The sequence below is a fragment of the Pogona vitticeps genome, chromosome 6 (assembly GCF_051106095.1).
Source record: "Pogona vitticeps strain Pit_001003342236 chromosome 6, PviZW2.1, whole genome shotgun sequence".
Classification (NCBI taxonomy): domain Eukaryota; kingdom Metazoa; phylum Chordata; class Lepidosauria; order Squamata; family Agamidae; genus Pogona; species Pogona vitticeps.
This window is the reverse complement of record NC_135788.1, coordinates 89,628,177-89,647,541: the sequence shown is the minus strand read 5'-3', so window position 1 is coordinate 89,647,541 and position 19,365 is coordinate 89,628,177. Positions and strand designations below refer to the sequence as shown.

Here is a 19,365-nt window from a genome sequence, read left to right as displayed (position 1 = left end):
CACAAAGATTAGTTCCGCGGCTAGGCCTGTGTAACTTAATGGTAACTAATAGAGGTTGTAGAATATTTGGGGACAGCTTGAATGGGGCACAAGTTATAATTATGGGTCTGTTTCATGGAGTGGGACTGATCAATGGAATGCATTAACTTTATTGGCTAGAATCCTACTGCCAATTTACACTCGTGGAAGGCAAAATGAGTAAGTCTTAGTGGCAATTGGTTGCTCATTAACAAGTGCTTGTGTTCCTAGACATACACTGAACCTGCACACAGGTATTGATGGTATTCCAGTTACAATCTAGGGATGTAAATACTGGGCAGTGAAAAAAGCTGAAAAGGAGAAAAAATGTTTGATTCAAAATGTGGTGTTGGAGGAAAGCCTTACAGATACAGGTACTGTGGACCACAAGAAAGATAAATAAATGGTATCCAGATAAAATCTAGCTTGAATTCTCACTAGAAGCAAAAAGGATTAAACTGAAGCTATCATACTCAATAAGATAAAACTCACTGGAGCAGACAATAATGCTAAGAGTGGGAAACAGTAGCAAAAAAGGAAGACTTAATGCAGTACTACCTATAATACATTACTTCAATAGCATGTTAATTTTAATACTAACAAGGGAGAAGGGATTTACTGTGGAGCCTGTAATGACCACAGCTGAAATCCACTACTTTTTTCAATTTAATGAGAATCTCTCTCTCTTTAACTTCTCTGAACAGTAGAGGGGAGGAAGAAACGTCAGATGGGCGCGTCATCTGCTGCATCATTGGGGATATGTGAAGTCAACAAAGCCAATACATTCTATATCAATCTCTAGAGTCTGTGACAATCAGGTAGTGGCCTAGAACTATGTTAGGAGGATCCATAAGCAAGGCTTTCCCACATTGGTATTCCATACTCAGACGTATATTGCCTCTGAACATTAACACTTCATTTGGGAGGATCTGCTGGAATTATTCCAGCCAGCCTGGAGCCCAGCCCAACATGGATGTAATTTTTAATTCTTGGTGATTATCCTGTTCAATATACTCATGGAGGTACCAGGTGGTGCATGGAGTTCTATGATAAGTGAATTCGTTCATTAAATTACTATTAATAGGAATGTCTGTCTATAGAATTTCAACCAACCTGATACCTGATGAATTGAACTTAAAAGCCCATCCCATGTCCAACCGGATCATGCATGAGGGATTGTAATTCAAGATACATGGGAAGAAAGCATCAAGGAAAGCTTTGCCTTTTAATAACTTTATTAAAAAGTATTTTGTGCATTAAATATAATTAGTCACTTGAGGGAACCAGTGAGCAGTTTCAAGCATTTCTCATGGCTGCCCCAGCAGTGAGGAATATGTGTTAGTAATGAAGAACATAAACATGTTATTTTTGCAGACAAGGTAATAATGCCTATAACAACCTCTTCCTGGTCCAAATTCTGAAAAACAGAATGAGTTACTTTTAAAAAGTAATATTCCAAGCTGTGTACCTAACATAAGACGAACCGACTCAATAAAGGAAACCATGGCCTTACGTTTGCAAGACTTAAGCAGGCTGTTCATGAGAGATCCTTTTGGATATAATTAGTTCATAGAGTCAGCCTAAGTCAGAAATGACTTGAAAGCACATGACAATACTGACTACCTATAAACCTCATCCCCATGATAGACCTTTTGCACTTCCATTACACTGCAGATTCTCCTCCTCGTGTTCATAATACCTTCATAGAGGTATTATATTCCAGGCATCTGAAGAAGTGGACTACAGTCCACAGAAGCTCATGCCAACTAAAACCTCTGAGCCTTTAAGGTGCACAAGACTGTTTTTAGTTTTGCTACAACACACTAACATGACATGTTACAATTCTGGTTGTTGTACTTGAAAATTATATCATATATAGCTGGAAAAGTTGCAAAAAATGGCAACCAAAACGACCGAGGCTAGATCACATCTTCTCCAAGATTGCAATGTTTGGAACATCTTAGCTTAGATAAAGGAAAAGTAGTGATAGAGTGGGGACATGCTAGAGACTGATTAAGATGTGTATGGTGTGGGAAAGTGGTCAGAGAGAGATTTTTTCCTGCCTGTTTTAAATGCTGCAACTCAGGGTCATCAAGTTAAAAAGAATCCTGAAGACTAAGCAAAGAGAAGAGAAGGCAATACTATATATAGTATGCAGTTGAGTTATGGAATTTGCAACCACAGGGTTTGATAATGACCACCATATATGATAGCTTGGAAAGGAGAATAGACAAATTCATGGAAATATGTCTCTCAGTGACTGGTAGTTATGATTAACATATATGCTAGTCTGAAAGTCAGAATGTTTTTGAATAACCAAGTTCTGGAGAACAATAGCTGGCAAAGACTAAAGCCTTTAGGCTTTAGAATCATATCATAGAAAAGAGAAGCTGAAAGGGGCCTACAAGGCCATCAAGTCCAACCCTCTGCTCAATGCAGGATCAAAGCATATCTGCCAGGTGATTATTTAAGATTTTCTTTAATGCCCCAGTGTTGCAGCACTCACCAGCTCCCGAGGTAACTGGTTCCACTATCGTACTACTCTTAACAGTTAGGAAGTTTTTCCTGTTATTCAACCAAAATCTGGCTTTCTTTGAGTCCATTGTTACGTGTCCTGCACTCTGGGAAGATTGAAAACAGATCTTGCCCCTCCTCTGTATGACAGCCTTTCAAATATTTGAAAAATGCTATCATATCACCCCTCAGCTTCCTTTGTCAAGGCTAAACATGCCCAATTCTTGTCAAGGCTAAACATGCCCAATCACACTGTTATCTCATATTTAGCTTGTGATCTACAACAATCCCAAGATCCTTCTCACTCGTAGTTTTGCTGAGCCAGGTATCCCCCATCTTGTAACTGTGCAATTGATTTATTTTTCTGAGGTGCAGTACTTTGCATTTATCCCTGTTGAATTTCATTCTGTTGCTTTTGGTCCAGTGCTCCATCCCATCAATGTCATTTTGAATTTTGTTTCTGTCTTCCAGGGTATTAGCTATTCCGCCCAATTTGGTATCATCTGCAAATTTGACAAGTATTCCCTGCACTCCCTCATCCAGGTCATTAATAAAAATATTGAAGAGCATTGGGCCCAAGACTGAGCCTTGAGGTACCCCACCTGTTACCTCCTCTTAGTTAGAGAAGAACCCATTAATCATCACCCTCTGAGTACAATCCTGTAGCCAATTGTGTATCAACCTGACACATAATCTATCCAGCCCACATCTAATTAGCTTGCTAATCAGGATATCATAGGGCACTTTGTCAAAAGCTTTGCTAAAGTCAAGATATACTACGTCTACTGCATTCCCTCTGTCTATCAGGGAGGTTACCTGATCAAAAAACAAGATCAAATTAGTTTGGCAGGATTTGTTCTTGACAAAGCTGTGTTGGCTTCTAGTTATTACTGCATTGTTTTCTAGGTGCTTGGACAATGACCGCTTTACGATCTGTTCCAAAATTTTGCCCGGGATTGATGTCAGGCTGACTGGCCCATAGTTCCCAGGTGCTTCTTTTTTTGCCCTTTTTGAAGATAGGGACAACATTGGCCCTTCTCCAATCCTCTGGCACCTCACCTGTTTCCCATGATTTCAAGAAAATAATGGATAGCGGTTCAGAGAGTTCTTCATCCAGTTCGTTCAGTACTCTCAGATGCAGTTCATCCGGCCCTGGAGATTTGAACTTGTTCAAGGTGGTAAGGTATTCCTTGACTATTTGTTTATCTATCTCCAGCTGCAATTCTGCCCCCCCCCCCCGCACTTCCTATTTGTTTGGAAGTTCATAGTCTTTCGTATGGGAAAAGATGGACTGTAGGAATAGAGCACCTCTGTCTTTTCTTTGTCCTCTGTTATAATTTTTCCATCTCCATTGCTGAGCTGTGCCACTATGTCTTTTGTTTGTCTTTTGCTATTCACATACCTGAAGAATGCTTTTTAAATTGCTTTTAGTGCCTCCAGCTAACCTCAGATCTACTTATAGTCTCAATAATAACTTTGTGGGATATATTTTGCTCCATGGTAATGAATGTTATATTTTATGGAAGCAGTTGAATTCTTTTGAGAGGAAAGTTATGTATTTCATCTGTTTAGCGGAAGCATTCATCAGGACGGCTGGCATTCCTTAAAGCACAAGTCAGCAAAGGGCAGCCCTCCAGTTGGACTGCAATTACCCAGTTTTACTGAAAATAAGACCTAACCTGAAAATAAGCCCTAGTATGATTTTTTCAGGATACTTGTAATGTACGCCCTACCCCCAAAATAAGCCCCAGTTAAGTGAAATTCCACCTTCCACCATTGTGCAGCATTGTGCAGCAACCAGAAGATGACATGACTGCAGAATAAAACATCCTCTGAAAATAAGCCCTAATGCATTTTTGAGCAAAAATTAATATACAACCCTGTCTTATTTTTAGGGTTGTATATTAATTTTTGCTCAATGGTACCAGTTATCCTCACCAGTAGAGCAATCATGAAGAATGCTTGGGGCTGTAGTCTAAAAACATGTGTTGCGGTCCAGAAACATCCAGAGGGTTTCACTTTGCCCATCTCTGCCTTTAAAAGGTATTGCAGCCACATTGATAGGAAGGCTTTATACTGTGGCAAGATGGTTCTGAAATGCTAATAACTGCAAAACTTCTGCACTGGAATTAGGGAAAAGGCTGTCAAAATGCAAAACATGTGGGTGTTGGTAAACAAAGGGGGATGCTGTATTATACAGTGCCATAACAATTGTTTCTTTCATTCTAAATTGTGCATATTTAAATTTATTTCAACTGTTAACACACTCTGAGATTAAGAAAGATACAAATTCAAATTAGTGATGTTGCAGAAATCAATTTTTCCATAAAATTTAAGCCAAGTCTCACAGACTACGTTATTACATTTTCCTTGTAAATCACATTAATCACTTGAAATAACAGCAGAGAGGTACTTCTCCTTCATCAAAATGTTTAATTGTCTAATCAGCACTTAGGAGTCCTACTTGTGCTTTATCACACGGAAATATGTGTATATGTTGATACTCTGGGAATTGAGGGAGAAGCAATTTTGTAAGTACTTCAGTTCTTTGGCAGAATGCACACCAATAATCATGTTTCCAAGCACTAATTGAAAAGTGTAACTGAGAATGATTAATACAGAAATATGGAACAGGATATACTCTATGATCCAGTAGAGATATTGCTTCTAATCAATTATTCATCACTCATTATAAATCTGTATTGATTCAAAGTCTTCTCTTTGACTTTAGAACTGTGCAACATAAATTGGCTAACAAAATCATGCTAATATGTCTTTCAAATGTAGCCAAAAGTTGATACATTTGGTCTTTAAAAAATAAGAAAATAAACAGTTGCCACATTTGTACTGAAGTATTAAAATAATGATAAAAGGTGAACATTTCCTAGGAGATCCACTTACTTAGCTTAGAAGTCCTAAAGATGTTTTATTTTATTTTATAATAATGAGCGTAGGTCAGCCATGTTGGATATGCAAGACTGAAATACAGTAACAAATCAGGTAGTATTTACAACCGAAACAAGTTTTGACCATAGACCTATTCCTCAGACTGAAATTCAGATTCTAGTTAAGAGTAAGTTCCTAACCTCTTTGCTGATTTACTTATCTGGTTTCTGGTTGTACACGTAAGTCACTGCACCGAATTTTGCAACCCTGGCCATGGTTTCACTTGAAGTATCAGAGAAGGGGGAAAAACGGTTCTATCTTGTTAATCTTTTAAAACTGTAGAAATAAGTAGATTGCACGAATCCCTGTAAAATGTGCAGTATAACAGGATATATGCAGTTTCCACAACACCAGATTGACAAGGGCAAAAACATTGCTATAAAATATGGAATATGTTTACATTAACATTTATTCTTTATCAGAGGTAAGCATCTCTATACCAGAGAAGGTGCCACAACTATGTACAATTTCAGGGCTGATTGGCCATAAAACATGGGAGACTATGTCTCCTGAAATATAAAAATAGCATGTCTTTTCCTACTTCATAACATGAATGTAAAACTAACTAAAACTGGGGTTGTAAACTTTTTCTACTGACCTTTTTTCCTCCACCTTCAGCAACAACTTAAGACATATTTAGCAAATGACATCTCTCTTGATATTATTTGTAACATGCAAGCACATAATCAGTCCTTAGGCTCATAAATGAAAAAGCTGATATTGTTATATTACTAGACGTTATATAACCTAAATGTTAAAGTATCATTTTCTTTTAATATCTACTTTAATCAGACTTTTAAAATAATATTTTGGGTTTATTCAGACTTTTAAAGGAATATTTTGATTGGATAATTAAGCACCCAAGGGGGTGATTAGACAGATGGGGCATTTTGGATCACTTGTGGCATGGTCCAAGCTATTTCCCGCCAATCACACAATGTACAGAAGATCATGAAGCAGTCTGACCCTGATCTATGTCCAAGCTGAACCTTTTTTTGGTCTAGTGGCAGGGGTATCTGTTTTCAGTCCAGGCTGAAGAGATTCTCCATACAAACAGAATGGTTGCTTTAAAGGAGATCACTCCTACCAAATAAACCCTTTCTGGTGCTATCAGATATGATCCTTTCTTGCCATCTGATCACACCCTCAGTTTCCTTCCCCAATGATACTGTTTATATAATTTTTGAGCGAGGAGGGGAAATGGCATATATCGAAGCGCCTTTTTTTTTTAACCAAAGTGTACCACGTATCAAGAATACACTCAATATAAATAAAATCCACTACAATAATGAAATCTGCTATAATAACAAAGAAAATGTAATCTCGCATTTAATAATTTTCTCAAATAGAGCAGCTACTTTGTTCTAGACCAGTTAGGGTGAGTTCTACCTCACACACTACATTGTGGCACACAGGTACCTTTGGGTGAGTGTATAATTTTTGTTTCCTCAAAATTATTTGCCAGAGGGAACAAAATAAACAAGTATACCATCTCTACTACTTACCTTATAATAGGTTTCTCTGATGAGTTTTCTCTGGGATTTATCATTTAAGTGTTCTGTAGGTTCTGTATTCTTCAAAATCAGATTCCAGGCCTGTGAACAACTTCTCCCTTTTTCTGTGTGCGGAAAATTATCAGAAAATGCTTTAGGTACTTTTTAATCTACAGGCAATATAGAAACCACGCAGTTGCTGTGCAGCACTTAGTTAATATTATTTGTAGGAGTATGCAGTCATCCCTGTGGCACTCAGTTTAACAGCAGCCACCACTGAATATAGTACACAGCCCCTAAATGATGTCCAGAAAGAAAAACTCTCCCCATTGTATAGATGGAGAAACAAAGGGTAAAGTGACTCCTCTAAGGTTCCACAGTGAGTCTGTGACAGAACTGTTTGCATAAGGTAGTAGTGTAGCTCCTGTCACCATAGCAGCCAGCTAGACAAGTAACCTCACAATTGAGGTCTTCACAGTCCTCCCTTAATGGTATGATCTCCCTTTTTGTGTAACAGGGATGGACAACGTCTACAAAAATCAAGAGTCTGCAACTGCTGCATAGCTTAGTACTTTAGGTATGACTGGGAGTTCAGTCCCCCACTGTGCCTCCTTGACAGGAGCGGGACTCACTAATCCATAGGATCCCTTCCAGCTCTGCAATTCTAAGATTATTAAATTAAATCTTCCCCATATGGAAACAAAAGTTTTGGGAGAGTAACTATGTCCCATGTTTTTATAGTAATTTATGTATGTAAGACATTTACCCTATTTCATTTCAACTGGTTTTCATTCATGGAGACTTGAAAACATAGTAATACTCTCTATATATCATTCCCAGACTATAGAATACTGTACTGTATGTATTTTTAAGTCAGACAAGAGATAGGCAACTTGGAGTAGGTTGATATCTTAAGCTATCACCCCCACTCTTGTAATAAAAAATAATAATGAGGGAAGCAATAATACAATTTATGGTTGAAGATTCTAATTTGAAGTATTTGTAAAGCATAGCTATCATGCATTTTTTCTGAACTGATACGATATATAGGAAGAGAATCAAAGCTGTATTTTAGAAGCTGCATGTTTGTTCTTAAATATGGAACAAGTCTACTAGTGTAGTTCAAAACTGAAAAACACCTCAATCCTTTCCTGATTGAAGCTTTACTTGAGGGCAAAAGGAGTTTTGAAGAAGGTACTAATAAATGAAACAACAGCTTTATTTGAAAAGAATTACACCATGTTGTGATTATACAAAAACTGTAAGGGGGACTCCTAATATTCAACCAGAAAATAGGATACAAGACCATCAAGTGGAAGTCCGTGTTTTTTAAAAATTATGTGCAGCCATCCGAGACCCAGTTTTGGTAACACTGACATTCCACTTGCTGAAGAGAAGACAAATTGTGATTGGGTTCCTTTTCTAGGATAGGCGGGCCAAGGGATTCGGCGGGAATGACAGCCGGAGTCGACGTAACGGTCAAAAAAGGATTGGTTTTATTAACTTTCCCATCAAACAACTCTGGACCAAACGGGTCCGGCAACTCTTCATTTGTTAACATGTTATACTTCTTGGGTTTTACCCCAGGTCCCACATCTTTGGTTTTCATAGTTTCTTCACCCCAAAGTGAGTGATTGCGTTCTGGTTCGTGGCTGACACAGTCAGCACCGAGCTGGTAGTCCTGCAATAGGGATGGACCACGACCGAACCCTCCAGCCTGGGTAGGAAAGGGCTGACTCCACCAAGGGTCCCACTGTCCACCGCTGGGCGAGTAGTCGAACCCACTCCCGGTTTCCATCCCTCTGGTTGCTCACCTGCCCTAATCTTTCCTATTTCTTTCGGTAGAGGCAGCAAACCATCTTCTTTCATTAAGTTCGGGAAATTCTTTACCAGTGTTACGATCCTCTCTCTCTCTACACCTGTCTCTCTTGTTTGTGTGCTCTTTTCCTCCTTCCCGCGATCTGTCTCTCTCTCCCCTCTCTCCTCTTTTATAACCTCATCCCATCTCCACTCTCCTGACTCCTCCCCCCAGTCTCTAGTCCTCTCTGCCAGAAACACCTCTATTGCTTTGTTGGTCACACTTTCATCATCATCCAGTTTGATTAATTCCCCCACGGCACATCCCTCACTCTCTTCTTCTTTAGATGTCTGTGAGGACGGCTCACTTCTATTCCTCTGCTCACACAAATGCTTAGTACATAAGCTTCACATCCATGGAGTTTTTGGTACTTAAGCAGTATTTGCCTCATATCTGGATGGGCTCTTTAAGCCATGAAGAAACAATTATGGTAACAATTGAAAAAGGAAGCACTATGGACGGGGGGGGGGACTTGTGATCTTGTAACCTCCGTGGTAGTGGGAACGCTGTTCATACACAGTATCTTGACTTTCAGCAAAGCCTTTGACAAGTATTCTGATTAGCAAACTAACTAGCTGTGGTCTGGATTGAACAAGTGTCAGGTGGATATACAGTTAGTTACAGAGTCATGTTCAGAGAGTGCTTAACAATGTTTCCTTCTCAAACTGGGAAAAGGTAACAAATGGTGTACCCCAAGGCTCAGTCCTAGGCCTTGTGTTCTTCAATTTTTTAAATAATGACTTGGATGAGAGAATGCAGGGAATACTTGTAAAATCTAAAGATGACACAAAATTGGGTGTAATAGCTAATACAGTACTGTACCTTGGAAGATAGGAACAAATTCAAAAAGAGCTTAATAGGCTGAAAACAACAGAATGAAATTTATCAGGAATAAGGGCAAAGTTTTACACTTAGGAGAAAAAAAACCAAAGGCACAGTTACAAGATGGGAGATACTTGGTTCAGTGCTGTTACGAGTGAGAACGATCTTGGAATTATTGTACATCAGAAGCTGAATATGAACCAACAGTAAGACATTTGTGTGGGCTTTTAGTATTTTGTCTGACCTTACATATAGAAAAAAACCCCAATGCAAGCCAAGCAACCTTATACAAGTTTGAAACAAGGTATTTCCCATTTTGAATTATCATCTCTTAACCTATGTGAGAAAAATATTTCCAATTAAGTTAGCAAGAGCCCATTTTTCATTAAAGATAAACATAGACAAGAACTACAGGGCTCTGAGGAGACAGCCTGTGAAGAAGTAACAAATACCGAATTGGAGTACATTTTACTTGAGACTGCATGTGTAAAGATAGGTAAATGGCTCACTGTGACTTGTAAAAGCTGAGGTCCTGTAAAGTCATTTGATAAAATGTGCATATAAAAACAAATTCTACAGCAAGTGCAGTGAGAATAATCTCCACACAAGAGTGAAAAATGTCACAAGGATGAACATGAACTAACTCTATGAGGATATCTGGTGCAATGTAATGGCAACAATTAGTTCAGGCCCTGCAGAGATTGGGATATCATGAAAGAGGCAAATATGAATTTAGCTAGAGGTTGATAGGTATTATTGTTGTTTTGGAAAAGGCCATGCCAACTAGGGATTCTGGGAACTGCACTGTAGTAAAAAAGTGTTTCCAGGCTCTGAATTTATCATGTAAAACAAACAAAAAAGTAGTTCAAAGGTATGTGGTAAATATCAACCTCTGTAAAGTAGTACCGTGAACTCATGTTATTGGAACAGATGAAGTGACTCCTAGGAAGAGCTGTTGACATAAATGAATCAGCATGGGAAATGTGACAACACTTGTCAACACAGGCCCCTGCTGACCTAGAAACACAATTTTTGAGAATTGAAAGTGGTTTGGAAAGCATTGTTTTCCATCATGCAAATATGTCTGCATTTTGAAATAACATAACTAAATTCGGGCAAAACCTGTTCACCAAATGTGAAACTTGATTATATATGGCACAAGCAGGAGTCCCTTTTTAAAAGCATTACATTATAGTGTAGTGGATAACCATGACTTTTACAACCATAACAGGAGAATTTCAGCCTAGTCAGTCCCCTCCACATGTACAGGGTACCTGAACCAATAAAGTAGTGGGATGGGGGGATGTCACATAGTGCCTTTAAAGTGCAGTCGCATGTACACCTACTTGGATGTAAGTATCCCCTGGTAAGGAGGAATACAAATGCACTTATGAAATTCAAATCGTTAAAAAAAGGTTCTGTCCTTAGTTTTGCACTGCTTCGTCCACACGGTCAATTAGAAACTATATCTTGAACCATGCGTTTGTCTTCGGACAAGCACAAGGGGAGAAAGTCCTCTTCTACATGCAGTCTTCATGCAAACCCGTCACAGAATGATACTCCCGCCATGTCTGCATAGGCTACAAGATGGAAGTTAATCAAACTGAATTAGGGGAGAGCTTAACGTTTGCGTGGACAGCGTGTGTGCATGACTACAACAATCTACTAACTGCCGATGCTGTACGTATGTTCAACGTGCATATATAAAATTTATACAGTAATATGAAATGCCAAGAAATAGAGCTATGCCACGATAGAAAAGAGAGACACGTAAAACCTTATTAAATACAGCAGGACTTATTTCAGAGCCGAGCGTAGAACATCACATTAAAAAAGGCAATTTTCGAAGAGGGTGCCAGGTAATCGGTTTCACAATTTTCAAAAAACAAAAAAACAAAAAAAAAACTTTTGGTATATTTAGCCCTAGCAGAGTCATTTTAGCGCGAGAGTTCATGGATTGCAGTCCTTTTCAAATGCATGTACAATACTAAAGCCATAGAATATAATTTATATATTTAGTTACTGCTGGCTTCAATACTCATATATAAATATTCTTCTTCAAAGCCACTTTACAAGCTTTCCTATTGTATAAATATGCGAAAAAAATTGCACGGGAAAATCTGGAGCCGCTGACACGGTTTTCGCTTGACAACTTGGATTTGAACAGCGTACGTACTCGGACACCCTCCTTTTTTTTTCATACATCCATGGACTACTAGGCATTGCAGTTACCATTTCCCGCTTCCCATCGGCCATTGCGTGGCCTGACCCGGAAGCAGTGCCCGCGCACTCTTTCGCTAAGGGGCGGTCCGTCCTTTGCCCTGAGTCGCCCGGCGGCCTCAGACGTTGTGTAAAGTCCTCCTCCTCCTCCTCCTCCTCCCGCCCGCCGTCTCGTGTTTGGAGAGGGTGGGTTTCTTTGCGGGGGGGAGAAGACTAGCAACGATTTGAGCTCGCCTTAAGAAAGAGGCAAATGGGAATCCTCCGAGGAGATGTTCTTAAAGATGCACCTTATGCCTTTTTAAGTAGACCTGCCGGTGGACGGGGAGCAAAAGAAATAGGCGCGCACATGGCTAGGTTGAGCAGGTGAAGGTGAGTAGTGCTGCAGGGTTGGGAACTTGCTGGAAAAAAAATCCTGCTAATTGGTGCTGGAAATGGAATGGTTACCTTTTGCAGCAAGAGAGAGATGGGATCTCGGTAAGAACTTTTGAACTGCGTGATGTTGTATATGGAGAGACCTGGTGGATCAGGCCGCCTCCTGTATCCCATATTTACTAGTCAGATTTAACTTCTTGAATCCACAAGCATGGGATTTAGTTGATGGCCTCACTTAAGTGGTCATTCCTAGGATTTAGTACTCAGTGTCTGTTGCTTTTGGAATAAGGACCACCTATATTATCCTTAGTAGACCTGGCTAATAGCCCCTGTTAGACTTTGCTACCACGAATGTAGCCGATCAAAGTGTGAGGATGTATAGTATAATTTATATACAGTAATTGTCCAAAGGTTTATAATTTTCTGCTCCAAGGAGACCACTGTTTTAAATGTATTGTTAGGCTTATGTAATTGCATGCCTTCTGAAATGCTTTGTGTGATGTAGAGTGACAAGCTTCGACTTAGGAATCTCAACTTGGCCATAGAGGTTCATAAAACCACTCATTAAATATTTCACTTAAACCCAAAGTGTTAGGATCACTGTGACCTGCTGGATAGCTCAGTGATTTAGGTATCTGGCTGCAGTTCAACACCCCACCCTGCCTCCTGAATGGGGCTGGACTTGATGATCTAGGGTCCCTTCCAGCTCTGCAGCTCTAAGATTATTACAGTATATTATTACAAATCAGTTCTGACTTGATGGCATGTAACATATACCTTCTTTATAATGAGTATATATTATGTACAAGATTTTTGAAACGTCTGTGCTGTTGCCTCTTTATAAAATAAGAGTGCTGGATTTAAGATTTGATGTAAAGTGGAAAGAGAGAACTGTTGTGAAGTTGGTACACAGGCATCTATGCTTCTTCATCTGTCTCTAAGCACTACTGGCAGCCCGAATCCAGTTAGCATGCAGTATATCCTTTTTGGAACTGGCAAGGTCATGTGGCAGAGAGGGGCAAGCTGTGCTTAGTTTTCTGTGCCTAATTTCACTAGAAGCCTTGTCTAAGAAATGAAAACAGGTGGTCCATTTCCAACCAATCTAATACTTTATTTAAATCAGTTTGATTTAAATCAAACCCACCCTGCTCTATTCCAAGCTTCTTGCAACATGAAAAGTTATCAATAGGAACTCAAATTAAAATGGGTCCTTCTGTTTCAATTTTTTTGAAAGGGCAACTGCCCAGTGCGGAAGCCCTTAGTTAGATGATGTGGGGGCAGAGGAAATTTAATTGTCAAGTGACAGTGTAGCTGGAGCAACTACTGCTTATTGTCCCAAGAGAAGGATAGCTGTCTGGTTACTCCAAGAGTTTGGATGGCCATTTAGGGTTAGAGTTTTAACAATAAAAGGGCCTATTACCAAATAGAGTAATGACTTAGACTTATGTATTAATGGGGGTGGGGGTTGAAATGCCAAATTGCTCTTATGCCTTGTAAACTTGAAGATAGGGAATTTTAGTTCCTATATAATACATGAATTAATGGAACTTTAAAAATAGTTGAGATATATAAATATTTTCACACATATAATACAGTATATAGTGCACAAATAATGTAGTTTGTCCAGTATATATATAAGGGCACTTTGTCTCTGAGAATATTCTTTGAATTTATGTTCTCAAGAATTCTTACTTCATTTCAGGAAGGAAGTAATTCACATTCTACTGCATAATCAGTGGGCTAGCTTCAGTCCTGTACATTCTATTCTTTTGTTATGTTTTCCTTTACTGTTGGAGCCCAGTGATGTGTTAAGCTCAGGATCTCTGGAGAGTTAAATTGTAAATAGTCTGGGTGTTCTTGCCTATTGATTATGAAGCAGTTTACTGAGCAGATCAAGGGTCACCTAGTCCAGTGTCTTTAACAAGATCCCCAGCAACCAGCAAGCACTGCTTTAGCCCCCCCCCCCCCGCGCGCGCCTGTGTAATCCAACAGATGATCACAGTCTGTTTTTTGTTGTATCTACTTTGATGCCAAGAATGAACAGAATGTTGTCTAAGGCTGAGAGAAGGAATAGGTGGCTCTACAAATCCTCTCAGTCCCAGCCATTGTGGACATTGGTTTAAAGATGATGGGAGTTGTAAATCTGTAGCATTAGGGTGGCCACAGATTTTCCACCTCTGCTATAGGCAATGTAAGTACTAGAGTGGAAGAGAAAAGATGAGTAAATATTAAGATGCGGGATAGCTTCAGTTGGGGGGAGAGAGAAAGTGTTTATATCTGGGAGGCGTTCAGTTCTATAATTTTTCCACTACAGTGTTTAGTGAGGGTCTGTGGCCTCCAAATAGATGGTGAATTATAATTTATGTTGCAGTAAAAACACTTGGAGGTCAGCATTAAGGAAACATGCTTTTTGCTTGGAGGTGAGCCAATACTGAGAGAGAGGGGGGTTGTTTAAGCAGGTCATAATTGTTCTTTCACTCTTGACTGCAGGGTAAATGTTTAATGTGCTTTGATAACATACCGTATTCTCATGCTTTTTATCACTAAAATGATTAATTTTGAAGTTTGTCTTTTCTGTAGTGCCTTTTTTAAGGTCTGGAGAAATATCTAAAAGTATTAGTTGTTATGGAGTACTTGGGAAGGAGTTTTTTGAGGAGAAAAATGTTCCTTTTTACATATATGAAGGAGATCAACTGGGAGAAAACATTTGGTGAATGAACAATAAAGATAATTTGCTTTTTTTCAAGTATCCCCACTTGGCATTCCCCCCAATAAACCCCTGAGCCTAAAGAAGAAGAAAAACCACGTAGTTGTTTTACAAAGTCCAGATCTAGATATACTGGTGAGTAATACCTTTATAGGATCACTAAAGTGTTAGAAACAAATGAGCTTTAGGGTCCATCTGTACTCTTCATCAAGCTGGGCATTGCAAAGCTTGAGGTGTTGGACAGGGAAACAGAGCCATCCAAACCCTTTTCCCGACCAGGTACTGTATTGCATAGTCATGATTTATGTAAAAGCAGTCTCCTAGCTTATTGCATCAGCTTGAGGTGTCTTTATTTTCTCACCTCAAACAATGTAGACTGAAAGTCTTGCCCCGAATCTACAGTATGTAGGCGAAAGGTTATTAGTCACCTAATGCATTCTCTATGGCCTTGTGCGGAGGTTTCTATTTCTTTTTTAAAGAGAGCAGAAGCATTTGATTGCCATTCCTCTGTGTCCAGCATTGCTTTAGGTGAAGTGAGATGTCCCAGGCTGATGCAGCAAGCTTGAGAATCTCCCTTTTCAAATATTACGTTCACAGATACCCTAACAAACACAACACCTAGTTAGGATATTTGTGGGACTGCTGTTTCTCCCTTTACCGCCTGCAGCGCCCAGTGTGAGAAAAAACATGCTGAACTAAAAACTTCAACTGTTTCCAATGCTTTGAAGGCCCCATAAAAGTGTCATTCAGCTTTTTTTTTTAATTCTACACCTAAATAGCCCTCATCAGTGCAGTGTGGAGCATGATTAGCACAACTAGTAGGAATCTGAAATCTTGGACTCCAGTGTACCATATGAGAATGAAAGGCTTATTTTAGGTAAAACACATATATGCTGCCGCCTTTCTCCCACCCTCTGCTTATTTGTGCAATCAAGAATACACTCTGAAATCCACTTTGGTGGTTTGAGCACCAGATCTTGTGCATGCTGAGCTAGCATATACAGCTTTTGGGAATAACTGCAAATCTATTTTAAGCCTGTTAAGGCATTATGGCTTCCCACAGAGAAGCCAGCAATTATAGTTCAGCCATGGTGTTGAGAATTCTCTTCTCAAGGTCTTTAGTGTTCTTGGCACACCTCTTATTCCAGTGTTAGCTAGATGGAATGATTATTTTTGCCAAGCAAATTCACACTTTTAAGTTTCCAAATGAACCCTTGATAGAAATGTGTAAAATACAGTATTTGGATATTTGTTGACTTTCGTTGTATAGGATATATTAATAGTTTGTTTGGGTCTCTCTTAAATTCCTTATTCTATCCTACACAAAATTCATTACTCTGTCAAGTCATCTGTATTCTTTTTAGCTCGCCATGTGGGGAAAAAAGCACATGGGAGTAATAAAAGCTTTATGTTCCCTGCCAGGAGGAAAACATAATGTTTGTGAATAATATAGATTCCTAGTTCTTAGATATAGTGACAACATTTGTGGACAAGGTTGTACATGAAGGTGTTGTAGGACTATAAAATTAGTTTTGTTATCTCAGATATGCTAGGAGTATAATTCTCTCTGGAAAGAGAACTGTACGTATTGCCAGTCTGTCCCCCAATTGTCTAGGCTATCAAATCCCAAAATACATACATTATGGAGCGTATTTATCTAGATCAGGGGTCGTCAACCCCTCGTCCACGGCCCAGCGCCAGTCCGTGGGCTTCCTTTAACTGGGCTGAGGACACGAATCTCCGCGCCCCCGCACATGCACAGGGGGCGTGTTGCACTTGTATGCACACGCATGAGCGCAGCACGCCCACCAGCAAAGCGCAACACGCCCACCCACCCTGAAAATCTGCCTGGCTTCTAATATCAGGCCAACCTGGAGCGGGACGGGGCTTCCTCACCGCCTCGTAGGGGCTGGGTCCCGCCTGCCCACCTGAAGCATCCAAGCGCCCAGAAGGGGAGCCCTCTCCCTGGCTGGCAGTCTTCTCCCTCAGGGGTTTGGCGCCACTGTAGCTTCTACTTTTAGCTCTCTCTCCCCCCCCCCCGCTCTTCACGGGTCACTGAGGCTGCTGATGCATCCTCTCTGTGGCTGAGCTGAAGGAGGGTCCCTGCTCGCTTCTCCTTTCTCCTGCCTGGCACTCCTCTGCTCCCTGCCCAGATGTGCCGTGAGAGGGTGATACTGAGAGAGCAGCCTTCTCGTGTGCGCTCCCCTCCCCGTCTCCTTGCGCAGCCTGCCCTGCGAAGAGCTCGCACCTGTCCATCCGTCCATCTTGACAGTCTGTCGCTTGTTCCCTCCCTCTCTCTTCCTTTCCTTTTCCTTTCCTGCTGCTGCTTGTTTGCCACCGCCGCCAGGGTGGAAGAGCCGCAGCCAACAAGGAACAAATAAAAAGGAAAGGAATCTTGGTATCTCGTAGAACAAAACAAAGCCTATTTTGTTTCTTCCATGTAGGCAGAACACAACATATGTCAAAATACAGTGGTGCCCCGCATAGCGACGATAATCCGTTCCGAAAAAATCGTCGCTATGTGGAACAAAAAAGCGTATAGGAACGCATTAAAACACGTTTAATGCGTTCCTATGGGCAAAAAACTCACTGTTCTGCGAAAATCCTCCATGCGGCTGCCATTTTCGCTGTCCGGGTGCGAAAACACTGCGGGCGGCCATTTTGGAACCGCCAATCAGCTGTTTAAAAAACATCGTTATGCGATAATCGGTAAGCGAAACGCTTACTGATCATCGCAAAGCGATGTTTTATTGTCTAAAACTTCGCAATGCAATCGCAAAAACGATTGCAAAAAACACATCACTATGTGCATTGGTCGTTAAACGAAGCGCTCGTTATGCGGGGCACCACTGTATATTGTTGTTGTCACCCAGTAGTTGAACAAGACTGAAAGGGAGCAGTTTTGCTTCAGTGTGAGTAGAATTCTGTCTTCAGGCCCTGATGTAGTTTAGTTGTATGTAGGACCCGCCATGTACCACAAAGAGCTCTACCATCCAATACTCCACTATTCCTTTCCATTGCCCAGTACAGTGGTGCCCCGCATAGCAACATTAATGCGTTCTGGATTAATCGTCGCTGTGTGGAAATATCGCTAAACGGAATGGAAAATCCCATAGGAACGCATTAAACTTTGCTCAATGCGTTCCTATGGGGCCCAAACTCACTGTTATGCGAAGTTCCTTCATAGCGCCGCCATTTTAGCGCCCTCGGTAAGCGAGGAAACCGCGCGAAAATGGTTGTGGCGGCCATTTTGGTCATCCGGCGGCCATTTTGGAACCACCGATCAGCTGTTTAAAAACATCGCAATGCGAAAATCGGTAAGTGAAAGGCTTGCCGATCATCGCAATGCGATGTTTTACCCATTAAAACATCGCAATGCGATCACATTAGTGATCTAAAAAAATAGATCACTATGCGGATTTGTCGTTATATGGTGAGCTCGTTATGAAAGAGGAAAAAGGGAAATTCAATTTTTATGCAAGGAACATCTTACTCCAACACGTCCAATTGAAGAGATGGTGGTCTTCTCATTCCTTTCCTATTAGAGGCTGGATGTCATTGTGGCCATTCTGACCATGCATTCAACAACTCTAAAATGTGATATTGTGTTGTATCCAGACCAATAATTGATTATTCTTCCTGCACTGCTTCTTCCATTGATTTTACCTTTTATCTGTATGATCAGTGGTAGCAATCTGTCACATTTTGCTACAAATACCATCTCCATCTGCAGCTCTTGGAAACTTCTGTTTAAAATTTATAAGGGTCCAACTCTTGGATCTCTATCCTTCAGGATCAAGAGAAAGAGGAGAGCTTTTTTTCTTATGTCCAAATGGGAATGCTACTAGTTTGATGTTTTCTTGATAAATCAGCAATGCTGATCATGTCAGCCCTGTCTCGGTAATTCACCTCTTGCGTGATAAGAGGCAGAATCAGTAGGAAATCAGTATAGTGTCAGTATAGTGTGATTATTCTTGTGGATATCCTACATTTGGAGGGGTGGGAGATGGAACTTTGCTAGTGGCAGTCAAGACTGCTTTTGGGATGAATTGTGGAGCTGTTGAAAAAGAATGCAAAAGAGAAAATGTAGAGACATTTAAACTCTCTGGAAAGCATTTGAGAATTTTTGTAGTTAAAACATTCCTTTGTGGTCCCTTGTTGAATATTGACACTCAAATATACAGTACAGTGGTGCCTCACATAGCAATGATAATCGGTGCAGGAAAAATTGCTGCAAAGTGATTTCGTTGCTATGTGATATTAAAAAGCCCATAGGAATGCATTGAAACCCCTTCAATGCGTTCCTATGGGCTTCAGACTCACCTTTAAGCGAAAATCCTCCATACGGTGGCCATTTTCGCTGCTCGGTAAGCGAGGAATCTATCCCAGAAAACAACAGGCGGCCATTTTGGAAC

At 40.3% G+C, this 19,365-nt stretch overlaps 1 protein-coding gene across 2 annotated transcripts in view; it reads left to right on the top strand.

The window, feature by feature from the left end:
• The first annotated feature begins 11,922 nt into the window (after positions 1-11,922).
• Positions 11,923-19,365, top strand: part of SLC25A39 (solute carrier family 25 member 39) — a 34,406-nt gene continuing 26,963 nt past the window's right edge. Inside the window, exon 1 of one of the 2 annotated variants that reach the window (XM_073004190.2) lies at positions 11,923-12,240. The gene's annotated coding sequence lies outside the window, so the exon portion shown is untranslated. The remainder of the gene's footprint in view (positions 12,241-19,365) is intronic. The other variant, XM_073004191.2, reaches the window with a different exon arrangement.